General features: G+C 44.1%; 1 long non-coding RNA gene and 1 other non-coding gene across 2 annotated transcripts; both read left to right on the plus strand.

The window, feature by feature from the left end:
* Positions 1-2395: 2395 nt before the first annotated feature.
* Positions 2396-7892, plus strand: LOC147823755 (uncharacterized). The gene is made up of 2 exons (XR_015443142.1): positions 2396-2874; positions 3453-7892. It is a non-coding gene; the product is annotated as an uncharacterized LOC147823755 (long non-coding RNA).
* LOC147823756 (small nucleolar RNA U3) lies at positions 3007-3224 on the plus strand. The gene has a single exon (XR_015443360.1). It is a non-coding gene; the product is annotated as a small nucleolar RNA U3 (small nucleolar RNA).
* Positions 7893-12381: the final 4489 nt, after the last annotated feature.

Below are 12381 nucleotides of genomic sequence, written 5' to 3' on the forward strand. Positions count from 1 at the left end.
TTATTAAGAAAATTGCGTCTGAGCATGCAGTGGTGGCGCATGCCTGTAATCCCAGCGCTCTGGGAGGCTGAGGCAAGGAGGATCACTCTGAGTTTGAGGCCGGCCTGGGCTACAGAGCGAGACCTTGTCTGAAAAATTTAAAAAGTAAATTAAAAAGGATTGGGGCTGTAGCTCACTGTGATGTTCCTGGATTCAATCCCCAGTACTTGCCAAGGGGAAGGGGAAGGGAGATTGCATCAGTGTTGAACATATGGAGGCTTTTTTCTTGTCCTTGTTCCTTCAACAACGTATTATAGATAGATGAGCTAGGTAGAAATAGCATAGACAGTCAGATAGGGCTAGGATGCTCCTCCAGAGGGCCCGGGCAAAGGTGAAACACACCACAGCTGCACCGGAGACACATCGGATGAAAACCAGGCCTCAGGTTACAGGCAAGATGACCAGGTCTACATACTTTCTCAAAGAACAAACACTGGGCCTAATGAAGTCTAGACAGACATCAGCCACCCCATGGGTGACCAGAGACCTCTGGACCCACCACTTCCTAGGAGAATCTTTGTTCTTTCCGTCCACGCTTGTTACGTGGCTCGTTTCCCGATTTGACCGCTGTTACCTAAGTGACTATACTTGTAACCTTATTGGATGTTCATGGCTGCGGCCCCCGTTGTACCCACATGGGTTTCACCGTATAAAACTCTAAAACAAGAAGCAAAAAACAAAATTCTGTAAAGCGGGGTCCCGGCTACCCACTCGGGGTCCCTCCTGTCCCTCGGGAGCTTTCCTATCAATAAATATCTCCGCACACTTTTGTTTGGTTGGTTGGTTTGGGTACCGGGGATCGAACTCGGGACCTTGTGTTTGCCAGGCAGGCGGCGGCACCACTGAGCTAAATCCCCCACCCTCTTCGTACTCTTAACCTCCCTTGTTCCTAGGATTCAGTCTTCGATTTCTAGAGAACAAGAACTCGGTGTATCATACAATTAACAGGTTGGGAGTCAGAATATTTCATACTCCGTTCCCAGTATTTCCTGTAACAAATACAGTATAACAACTATGTACTGAAAAATAACAAATACAAAATTAATGCAGTGTAATCTAGAGATGATTTAACGTAAACCAGGAGGAAAAGCAACCGAAAAAAGAAAAAGTATACTGGGAGGATATAACTGTGCCGTTTAATATAAGGGGGTTGGAGCATCTGTAGAATTTGGTATCTGCAGGGGGGTTCTGGAGCCAGTGCCCCTCGGACGTTTAGGGACAACTGTGTTCATGAAGGTGGACACCTTTTCAAATGTGAGAGAATCTAATTTGCTTCTTTGTGTTTCTGGTTCAATTAGGACGTGCCTGTTGTGCTTTTTCTTTTTCTTTCTTTCTTGTTCTTTTTTTTTTTTTTTTTTTTTTTGGTATTTAGACAGGGTCTTGTTGTATAGTTAGGCTGGCCTTGAACTCACTATGTTGCTCAGGCTGGCCTCGAACTCGTGGCAATCCTCCCGCCCCAGCCTCCAGAGTGTTGGGATCACAGGCGTGCGCCACCATGCCCGGCTCCTCAGCCTCCCTCTTAAAACGTTTAGTGGAACTAGGTGAGGTGGCCCAAGCGTGCTATCCCAGCACTCTGGGAAGCTGAGACAGAAGGCTTTCAAGTTCAAGCCCACCTTGGGCAATGTAGTCATTTAGCAAGACCCCGTGTCAAAATACAGAAATAAAAAAGGGCTGGGGATGTATGGAGCTCAGTGCAAAGGCCCTGGGTTACAGTCCCCAGTACCCCCCCCCCCACCCCACACGGAAGATGTAAGTGGACCTCGGGGCTCCATCTTTAAGTCACCGCCGTTTGAGTAGTATCTCGGGGGACGCATCCCACCCCCGCGGTTGAAGAATGACCAGTGACGAAGTCAAAGGTCCCTATCCAGACCGGGAGTGTGCCCGTGGATTCCTTCATCCGGTGGTAGGTGCTGGGGGTTTTGTGAGTACACCATGCCGTTCACAGTCCTTACCCTTTCGGAACCTTAAGTCTCGTGCATGAGGCAGGCATTCATCAAATAATCACACAAAAGAGGTGTTTGATCTGCTGAAGGTGGTCGAGGGAAGGTTCGGGGAGATAGAGACACTTGGACAGACATCTGAATGTCTGCATGTCTGAATGACAGCTCAGTTGAGGGAAGAATCCCCGCTGGAGAGAGCCGCTTGTGGACAGGCCGGGGGGCAGGAGGGAGCCCGAGGGAGCCCGGGGCGCCTAGCAGGGTTCAAAGCGGGGAGTGTGAGCCAGAGCACGCAGGGCCTCGTATGGACGTAGAAAAGCCTCGTCCTTGACCCAAGCACAATGGGAAGCCACCCGAGCTGAAGCTTACGGAGGGGGATGGGGGGAGGGGGAGGGGGAGGGGGGGTGAGGGGTGGGGGGGTGGGATGTGGATATAAAATACTCTCTTGTTCGTTTAAACACAGCCGTGTCATTTGTAGAGTGCAAAATTCCTTGATTGGGGGTGGGAACCCCAACGGTCTTTTGCTCACAGGATAAAATTTTAAAGTGGGGCACGCGGTGCAGATGTCGTAGTCTTTGGCTTTGTCTGGTGGGCTTCACCGTCCACTTTTCGGCTCGTTTTTTCTCGCGAGAGGCCTCCCTTGCTGGGCCCCGCAGTCCAAACCGAGGCGTGCCGCGGAGGGAGGTTTCCTAGCGCTCGGGCGCCATTGTTGGCCGTCAGCGTGACGCGCGGGAAGCGGCTGCGCGGCGGAAGCGGGGCGGCCCGGGGGGGGGGGCGCTAGAAGTAACTGGCTCGTGATTGGCTGTTTCGCGACCGTATGTTAATTAAGCTGACGGCGTGAATTATTTTTGCGAAAGGGCAAGAGCGAAAGAGCGTTCCGAGTGCTTTGTGGCACCTGGTAGGGGAAAAGCGCTTTCTTCGGGGAGCATGTCAGTAGGCCTGCGTGTGAAGTGTTGTCCCAAGACGTCCTCGCCATCGGCGAGATGTGTGTGCGTTTCGTGGAGGAAGGAACGTCGCGGGGGGTGGGGTTAAGGCTATACTTTCAGGGATCATTTCTATAGTTCGTTACTAGAGAAGCTTCTCTGATCGTGTAGAGTACCAGAAACCACGAGGAGGAGGCGTAGTGTTCCTTCCTGAGCGTGAAGCTGGCTCTTGGTGTTGCTTTGCTGCAGCTGCCGTTTGCCATTGATGATCGTTCTCATTCTCTCTTCGGAGTGAGTGAGGGGGAAGGAACGCAGTCTGAGTGGCTTCTGTTTCTAAGCGCGGCACTACGAGAAGCGTTTTTGTTTGTTTTTCCAGGCGTGGGCTGGCTCAGGAGCTGCTCAGTTTTTTGTAAGCGGGGCTTTGGCGTGAGCCAAGCAGCGCTAGGTTGGCTCTAGGCCCGTGACGTCTCCAGTGTCGTTTCTACCTTTTTTTCCCTTTGCCCCCCACCCCCCTTTCCTTTTCATCTTTTCTCTCTGGTCCTTTTGACTTTAGGCTCTCGCCACGTCGTCCAGGTGGCCTTTGGGGCCCTTGGAGTCGCTGGGGTCACCGGTGTGCACAAATGGGACTAAGAAGTTGAGCTTTGGGTCTGATCTGCGCTGCCGTGGAAGGCAAAAACAAGGTGCCCTAACTTGCAGCACTTTTTATTTAGTACATCAGGAAAAGCAAATGTAACAATTGAATATGGAGAGTTCAGTATCACGTTGGGATGAACAAGGTGTAAACGAAAGAATGGGTGGGGGCGCCGGAAATCTAAGAACCAATGAAGGATCTATGCACATGAAGATTTGGTTCCTCCCAGGGTGTCTCTTGCAGGTGGTTTTGTCCTACAGCATTACAGCATCATGGGATCGTTGAGATCTCAGTTGTGACCTGAGGCCAAAATGGAATTATGTCTTGGAATGTTATAGCTGGTCTGCAGGTGGGAGAACTAGGCCTACTCAAATGATTTTTCTCTAGAATTATGTAGCATTGCTCTCAACAGAAACAGTACACAGAACTTTATTAGATTCACTTTGTGTGTTTGTGCTCTAAAGATAGCAATGTTATTAAACTGCCCCCAAGTTAATCCTGTAGGCGTCACATACTCAATTTTAAAACCAGTACTACTTTCTGAGGTACTTTCCTTATGGTAAATGTAAATGTATAGACTGTATTCAGGGTGACCGGAAAGAGGTCCTAACCTGTGAGAATGGGCTTCCTGAATTTCGATTCAGTATTAGGGAGGTGTATGGTGGGTAGGTATTCTAATCCTTCATATCCTGTGTTAATATTTTTCATGGTTACCCTACTTCATGCAGTTTTCCTTGTAGTGGGTGGAAGATGATAAAGCTGTTTTATCAACTAATAATGTGATCACAGATACCAAAACCTAATTATTCTGTCCCTCCATTCCCTCTCCTAAGAAGTGGTTTGGAATCTCTTTCTAAAAAGGATGGAACCGCATGGAGGTTCTCCCGATGTTAAGGTAGACCTAAATAAAAGTTCTCAATAGAGTCCTCTTTGAGTAAAATATACTATCTCTGTACCTGCAACTTTTTAGAGCATGTTTCATCCTCATTTTTAATATCTTGAACTGAAGAACTGATGTCAGCCTGCCAGGTACTGTAATTTATTCTATCCTATTATATATCAAGAAGGACAGTGAAAAATGTTTCCTTGCAAACTTGTAGTCCAGTATCACTTTCTATTTTTATCCTTAAATGACCACTCCAAATCAGTGTAAGGGTTTTTCCAGTAATTACAGCACTTTGTTAAACTTAGCAAAGTTTCTTCACAGAAACATTATTGAGTAGCTGAAGAAATTGCAAAGTTAACCATTATTAACTGGGTGGGATGTGAATGGAATGTTAGAAATGTGTGAATTGAAGTTCTGTATTCTTTATAGATATAGCCCTTATTTAAAAGTGAAGTCCATATTCAAACTAGGAATGAAAGTGATGTATTTCTAAATTCTTGCAAAAGTGGGTTTTTTTGTTTGTTTGTGTGAATATAATAGCAGGAAGAATTATAGCAATCTGTCATTTTACCTGAAATGGGCAAGCCTGTGTATTATGAATGTTTTCCAGCTTCCCTGTGGAATATACCAAGAAATGCACTTGAAGTTAATCTTTGCTTTTCTGTCATTGTAAATTTAGATTCTGTAACTGGGTTTGGTGGTGTGAAGCATTGTTCACGAGAGGCCAGAACTCCTCTTCCTACAGGATTTTGAGATGGAGGAACACATATTTAATCTCCCCTTTATGCTTTGGTTCTAGTTCCTCTTTCCAAGTTGAATAACAATGTTTTTGGTTGTTTTGTTTTAGTTGGTGCTCTGAAGCTTAATCTTAATACCCTTTAATCTCAGTTGTCAAATTTTGATAATACATGCCATTTTCTTTGGTAAGAGAAAGCAGGTTTTAATGTCTGCCAGAATACAATTTATATCCCTTATTGGCTCCATTAAACTCTTTTAAAACTTAAAAAAAAAAAAAAAAAAGCCCTGCAACGATAGCCTGCGTGTGTGAGGTACAGCAGAGCACTCCATGAACTCCACCATGTACAGCACCTGGCAGTATGTTCCCTTTGCCAGCATGTATACAACACCCGGTGGAGACACCCAGTCCTGCCCACACCAGCCCTGATGGAAACGCAGGTTTGGGTGCATGGTGTGAGGACAACAGATCTCCCAAAGGGAAGAGAAAGGGCCCAGGAAACTTTTAGAGGGATGGAACATTTTCAGGGAGAGGATCAGTCCATGACTGCTTCCAACTCCCTCCCCTTCCACGGCTGAGGAAACTGAGGCAGAGAAGAGTGCAATCCACTTGCCCAGGGCCCAAGACTAATGAGCAGGAGAACTAGAGGGCGGGAAGGAGATTGCACAGAGGGAGGGGCTGGCACTTCACATATTCCTGGCTTTCACATTTGTCCCATTATTTAGACCTCACTAAAAGGCATCACACCTGAGTCGCACGGAACACACCGAATCAGCCCGCACCCCCACAACGATCCACTGGACAGCCCCCCAACCCCGCTCCTCTGTACAGCCACCTGGTTCCACATTACAAAGACGCAGAGGACACCGGACCACCAGACCACAGTACTGAGTCCCGCCGCTCCCGGCCCAGAGGGCAGAGAAGCTCAGATCGTCCCAGAACCAATTAAAAACAAATTAAACGCAAAGGGGGAGAATCCAACAAAAAGAAAAAGTCATGACAATGCTTTTAAAACTTTGAACTTCATCTCCCTAATGAGTGTATAATTCAATCTTATTATTGTACTGATTAGTATTTTTCTGATTCTACAGTTGCACACCATTCTTTGTGCTATACTGGCTATTTATCTTATGTCTACATTTTAATTGGGTTGTCTATTGATGAGGTCTAAGAATTCTTTATATATTCTGCTCATAGGTTATATGCATTGTAAATATGGTCTGTTTAAGGACTACTTTTCATTTTAATGATGTCATTTAAAGTTCTAAATTTTGATGGAATCTCATTTATCAGTTTTTTTCTTTTATACATCATGTTTTTTGTATCCTAGGTAGTTCTAGCCTACCCTGAATTCATAAATATTTTCCCTTATAATTTCTCCTTAAAGTTTTATACTTTTAGGCTTTCTTATTTAGGTTCATAGATCCCTTCAAGTTATTTTCATGTATGGAAAAAAAGGGTTGAGGTTAATTTTTTATATACGGATACCAGGTCTTCTAGTGCCGTCTGCTGAAAACACTATCTCTTCCTCGGCTCTTGAATCGAGTTTATATTCTATAAAATGCTAATGTAAAATAATCTTTCAAAACTCAGTGGACCATATATGTGTGGTTCTATTTCTAGATTGTTTTATTCAAATGATCTATATGTCTTTCCTTACACCAACACTGCCTTGATGACTGTAGCTTTAGAAGAAGTCTTAAAATTAGGTACTAAACTTCTTCCGACACTTTTTTTAAAAACTTTTCTACATCCTTTGTACTCCTACATAACTTTTAAATTTCAATACCCAATTCTTCATTTATAGCAAAGTATACACAGACCTGAATTTTTATATACACCTTGTGTTTTCTAATCCTGCTAAATTCAAGTACAAGTTCTAGGGGCTCCTAGAGATTTCTTAGTATTTTCTCTGTAGATGATTATTTCATCTACATATAAAGATTTTGCTTCTGCTGTGCCAATCCTATCCTAGTTGTATCATTTTATTGCCAGACTATTTTGGTGGGGCCTAGGTTTCAAAGTTCAATGGACAGATAAAGAGTAAGCATATCTGCCCTTGTTCCCCACCTTAAGGAGAAAGCATTGTATCTTCTCCATTTATATAAGGCATTCTCGCTGGAAGTATGGAGTACATGTCTTTAATCTGTTGAGAAGGTTCTGTTCTACTTCTAGTCTCCTGATAGCTTTTACCACAAACAGCTGTAGAATTTAGTCCAATACTTTTCCTCCAACTAGTGACAGGATCATATGGCTTCTTCCTTTCCTCCGTTAAAATGATGACTTTTGGGGGTGGATCTTCCAATGCTGAACCAACACTGCCATCCCTATAACAAAACCACTTTCTACATCCTGCCAGATCTGACTTCCAATAGTTTGTTTTGTTAAACAAATTTCTATCTATGTTCATACTTTTTTCTTCTATTATCTTTATCCAGTTTTAGGATTACCACAATGTTGAGTTCCTAAAATGAGGGGAGAAGTGTTCCTTCTTTTTTCTGCTTTAAATGTTTGATATTATTTATCAGTTAAAATGTTTATGAGCCTGCTGTTCTCACATAGGTAGATTTTCAAGCTAGGAATATACTTTCTTTAATAGGTGCTATTCAAATTTTATATTTCCTCCAGAGTTAGTTTCATTAATTTGTCTTCCAAGGTACTTCTTAGAAGTGGTCAAATTTATTTCAAAAAAGATATTTGTTATATGCTTTCTATATCCTTTTAAATTCTGTAAAATCTGTAGTGTCTCCTAGATCTTGATACTGTAATTTAAAAAATGTGTAACTGATATTGTGTAACAAGAAGAAAAGGTCTAAAAGAGCAGGGGAATTGGGAGGGGTGGGGAAGGGAAAAAAGAGAAAGGAAAAAATATGAGAAGAGGAAAAAAAATGGAAACAAGGTCTTTGCAAATAGGGAAGGGTGGAGGGGGTGAAGAGAGGGCAAGGGAAGGGGAAAAGAAATAAGAACCAAGAGACTCATGTAACGGTACAAGATCCCAATGATGAATATAACTGTATTGTATACCAAAAATGTACCAATAAACTTGGGGGGGGGGGCATCACACCTGCCAGTGAGTGGCCTCAGGCAAGTTACAAATGTCAATGGGCTTATGTTTCCTAAGATATAAAAGTAGGTCACTAACAGCACTGTACTGACCCAAGAGGCTCTTGTAGGTTAACACATAAAAATTTGGGGGGGAAGAACATCTGACTGGTGATAAGGGCTGGGTAAATGGGTCAGACATTACTGTTGTTCTCCACACTCAACAGATGACTTTTTTTTTTTTTTTTTTGGTACCAGGGATTGAACTCAGGACCTTGCGCTTTTGAGGCAGGCCAGGCACCACTGAGCTAAATCCCTGGCCCAACAGATGACTTTTTTTGCAGGGCTGGGGCTGGTCTGAGACAAGGTCTTGCTGTGTAGTTCAGCCTGGCCTTCAACTCACAGAGATCTCAGCCTCCTGTCTCAGCCTCCGAGTGACGAGAGGCCTGTGCCACCTCGCCCCTCAACAGATGACTTTCTAGAGATTCACTAGACTTGCCCAAGGTTTTACAGCTGGCTAACTTGCTTTACTTAACCCAGGCCTGTGTCCAGTGCGATGCTAAGACCCCTGCATCCAATAGTTGACTGAGGATCCACTGACTGCCTGAAAATGCTGCTGCTGCATGGACAGGGGTGCTGCCATCAAAGCAGCGGCTGCGGACGAAGGGGGAATGGGTACAGTGAGTGTCCACAGCAACACCTCTTCCTTCTATGGAGGGAGACGGGGCCCCCAGGCATGATGGCAACCGTTAGTGATGAAGAGTAGAAGAGAATTGCTGCTGAGACCCCTGGCCTCCGCCAACAGGAGCTTTCACACACCCCTTTTTCCATCCTTACCTCAGCCCGTCAAGGCGGCATCATCTCGCACAGCCAAGATGAGGAATCAAAAGTGCAAAGCTGAGCTTCATACTGAGATACGGGTCTGATTCCACCCCAGTGTTCTTTCCCTACTATCCTGTGATAGTGGCTGCTCTGAAACACTTCCTTCATGTCTACCAAAGGGTCCAAATAATTAAGTTCCCTAAAAAGCAAATGGGCGAAGCCCTGGAGAAAGTGAAATGTAAGGGAAGCACCTTGCTTTCTGGTCTTCAGCGGCCGACTAGTGAGTGTGACCAGGCGCATCCCTGCAGTCTGTCACCTTCACCTATGTACCAAAACCTGTACAAAAGGTCAATGGACTTAAACTTATCCATGGTGCATCCGCCTTATGGAACCTCTCCCTGACAGGCGGGCGGCTTTTCCTTATATTCCATGAAACGTCCACTCATTCGTCCCCCACTGCTTGATGCGTGCTGCTTTTTGTCCATTTTGGTCCGCTTCGATCATTGTTGTCCGAAGGGGCGGGGGGGAGACAGAGGATCACAGCACAGGGGTAAGCTGACAACACACGTAGTATCATTAACCCTCTCCTACCTTTTTGTGACCCAGAAACACTGTAATTCATTTTATACTATTATCAGTGAGATGCTTTACTGGAATGAATGAATGGGTAGTGGGGATGAACCCAGGGCCTTTGCACTGAAGCTAATTTCCACCCAGCCCCTTTTTAATTTTGAGAAAGAGACAGGCAGGTCTAACCAAATCTCCTAGACTGGGCTTGAGTTTGTGAGCCTTCTGCCTCACTCTCCTTGAAGGCTTGGATTACAGGACCACCACGACCAGCTGAGATTGCCTTTTACATTACTTGTGCCCTTTTGTGTGCATCTGTGTGGAACTAATGAAGGCCTTCTCTGTTGATGTTTTTTTGTTTTTTCTTTTTCTTTCTCTCCTGCTGTACTGGAGTTTGAACTCAGGGCCTTGAATAGGCCAAGCAAGTGCTCTACCACTGAGCTACACTCCCCAGCCCTTTCTCCTTTTGTTTTTGTTTTTTTTTTGGTACCGGGGATTGAACTCTGATCCTTGCGCTTGTGAGGCAGGCAGCAGAACCACTGAGCTAAATCCCCAGCCCAGCCCTTTCTTTTTTATTCAATTTTGAGACAAGGTCTGCCCAAATTGCCCAAGTTGGCCTTCAATTTGCAATTCTGCTTCTTGTCTCCTCAACCCTCTCAGGAGTTGGGATTGGAAGCATTTGTTACCATGCCCAGTGTCTATTTTTAAGTATCATTCCAGCAATTAAAAGTATAGTATAAAATTACTCCTGCAGATAAAATTCCTAGTTCCTTTTTAGGAACTTTTTGTTTTTCAAAACAGGGTCTCGTTATGTAATTCAGGCTGACCTTGAACTCATTATGTAGCCCAGGCTGGCCTCAAACTCACAGCGATCCTCCTGCCTCAGCCTCCAGAATACTGGGATCACAGGGGAGAGCCACCATGCCCAGCTAGGAATATTCTTGATATTTGCATTGAGTCTGTATTTGCTTTTCAGGATTTACATATGTTGATGCAGTAAATTCCCTGGGGTAGACAGCATTGGGTTTTTTTGTTGTTGTTGGTTTTGGTACCAGGGAGGGATCAAACTCAGGACCTTGCGCTTGCGAAGGCAGGTGGCAGAACCACTGAGCTAAATCCCTGGCCCTAGACAGCACTTTTTATGGCAGAATTATTGGGCCCTATGAAATTAGTTGATGTTCTGGTGGATTATGGATCAGATCTAAATCATTAAGTACATTAACATGAATATCTAGAAATTAATGAGTGGATTTTGGGGGGTGGTGGTGTTGAACCCTGGTTCTTCACATTAAGCTACATCCATAGCCCTTTTTATTTTCAGATAGGGTTTGACCAAGTTCGTAAAGTGCCTAGACTGGGCACTTAATTGAATTTGCTATCCTGATGCTGTAGCTTCCTAGAGTGCTGGAAGAACAGGCAAGTGCCACCATTTGCTCTTAAAAGAACTAAGGATGCAAGGCAGGGTGGTGCACGCCTGTAATCCTAGCACTTGGGAGTCTGAGGCACGAGGATCTCTTCGAGTTCAAGGCCAGCCTGAACTACATATTGAGACCCTGTCTCAAAATAAAAAAAATAGGAGGGTTGAGCTGGATGTGGTAGCACAGGCCCACCCGTGATCCCAGCACTCTGGAGGCTGAGGTAGGAGGATCGCCACAAGTTGGAGGCCAGCCTGGGCTACACAGTGAGTTCCGAGCCAGCCTGAACTCTGTAGCGAGACCCTGTTCCAAAAAACCTAAAAACAAACCAAAAAGCCACGTTGGGGCATTTTGATAGTACTTGAAGAAACTTTATTTCTTGCATGTTTTGTCCAGGGCAGGTGTGAACCCAGGGCTCTGATCCTGAGTTATACTCCTCAGTCCTAACTTCATAAAACATTAAGAAAACCTTTGCTAATTTATATCAGTAAGATACAGTTGTATTTCATGCCCATGGTGAAAAATAATTTTAACAAAGTTTCTGTAAGCAATTAGACAAGTTATATGGGATGATTAAGTGAAGGTATTCATGAATTACTGACTCATGAACAGCACTGTTAGCATGTTTCTATTCATATAATTATATGATGTAATATAATATAATTTGTATCATGTACTCCATTTGCGTAAGCAATTTAACATCCCCCAAACCAGGTTCTTCACCAGTTATAGTACAGGAGGCATTAGTTTGTCAGAAAGGATGACTTCCTGACTTTTATAGTTAAGACTTAAACGAATCTGAGTCCAGCAGTTGGCAGTGATTTAATACGCAAGAACAACACATTGCAATGAATCGGCCAGATGTGAATCTTTTCTGTTTATGAAACACTTGGCCTTTTCCCTGGGCCATCCCAGGCACTGTTTGTTCATTAATTACTGATTAACATAACTTATGTCATGTATTCCATTTGCTTAAGTAATTTAACATCTTCACAACTAGGTTACCAGGCTGTGAAGCTGTTGAAAGGAATTGTGCAATGACTTGTTTTCTCCTGTGGAAAATTGTCCAAGATGCATTAGATGTAAAAATTTAGATGAAGAATGGTTTATTTAGCACATACTTTTATTAAGTATTAACGACTGAACCAACAGCCACAGGAATGATAGGCAACTGCTGTACAAGGAGCTATATATCTCCATCTCTTTTGAATTAAGACAGTCTTGCTAAATTGTCTAGCCTTGCCTCAAACACAAATTTGTAATAGGGACTGAGGATGTAGCTCAGTGGTAGAGCATTGGCCTGATGTATGCCAGGCTCTGGGGTCAATTCAAAACAGAAGACAAAACAAAAACCACTTACAATAGTATTGCCTTTGAGCAAGA

The sequence above is a fragment of the Heterocephalus glaber genome, unplaced genomic scaffold (assembly GCF_053883595.1).
Source record: "Heterocephalus glaber isolate CG9 unplaced genomic scaffold, H.glaber_assembly_v1.0 deba00001564, whole genome shotgun sequence".
Lineage (NCBI taxonomy): Eukaryota > Metazoa > Chordata > Mammalia > Rodentia > Bathyergidae > Heterocephalus > Heterocephalus glaber.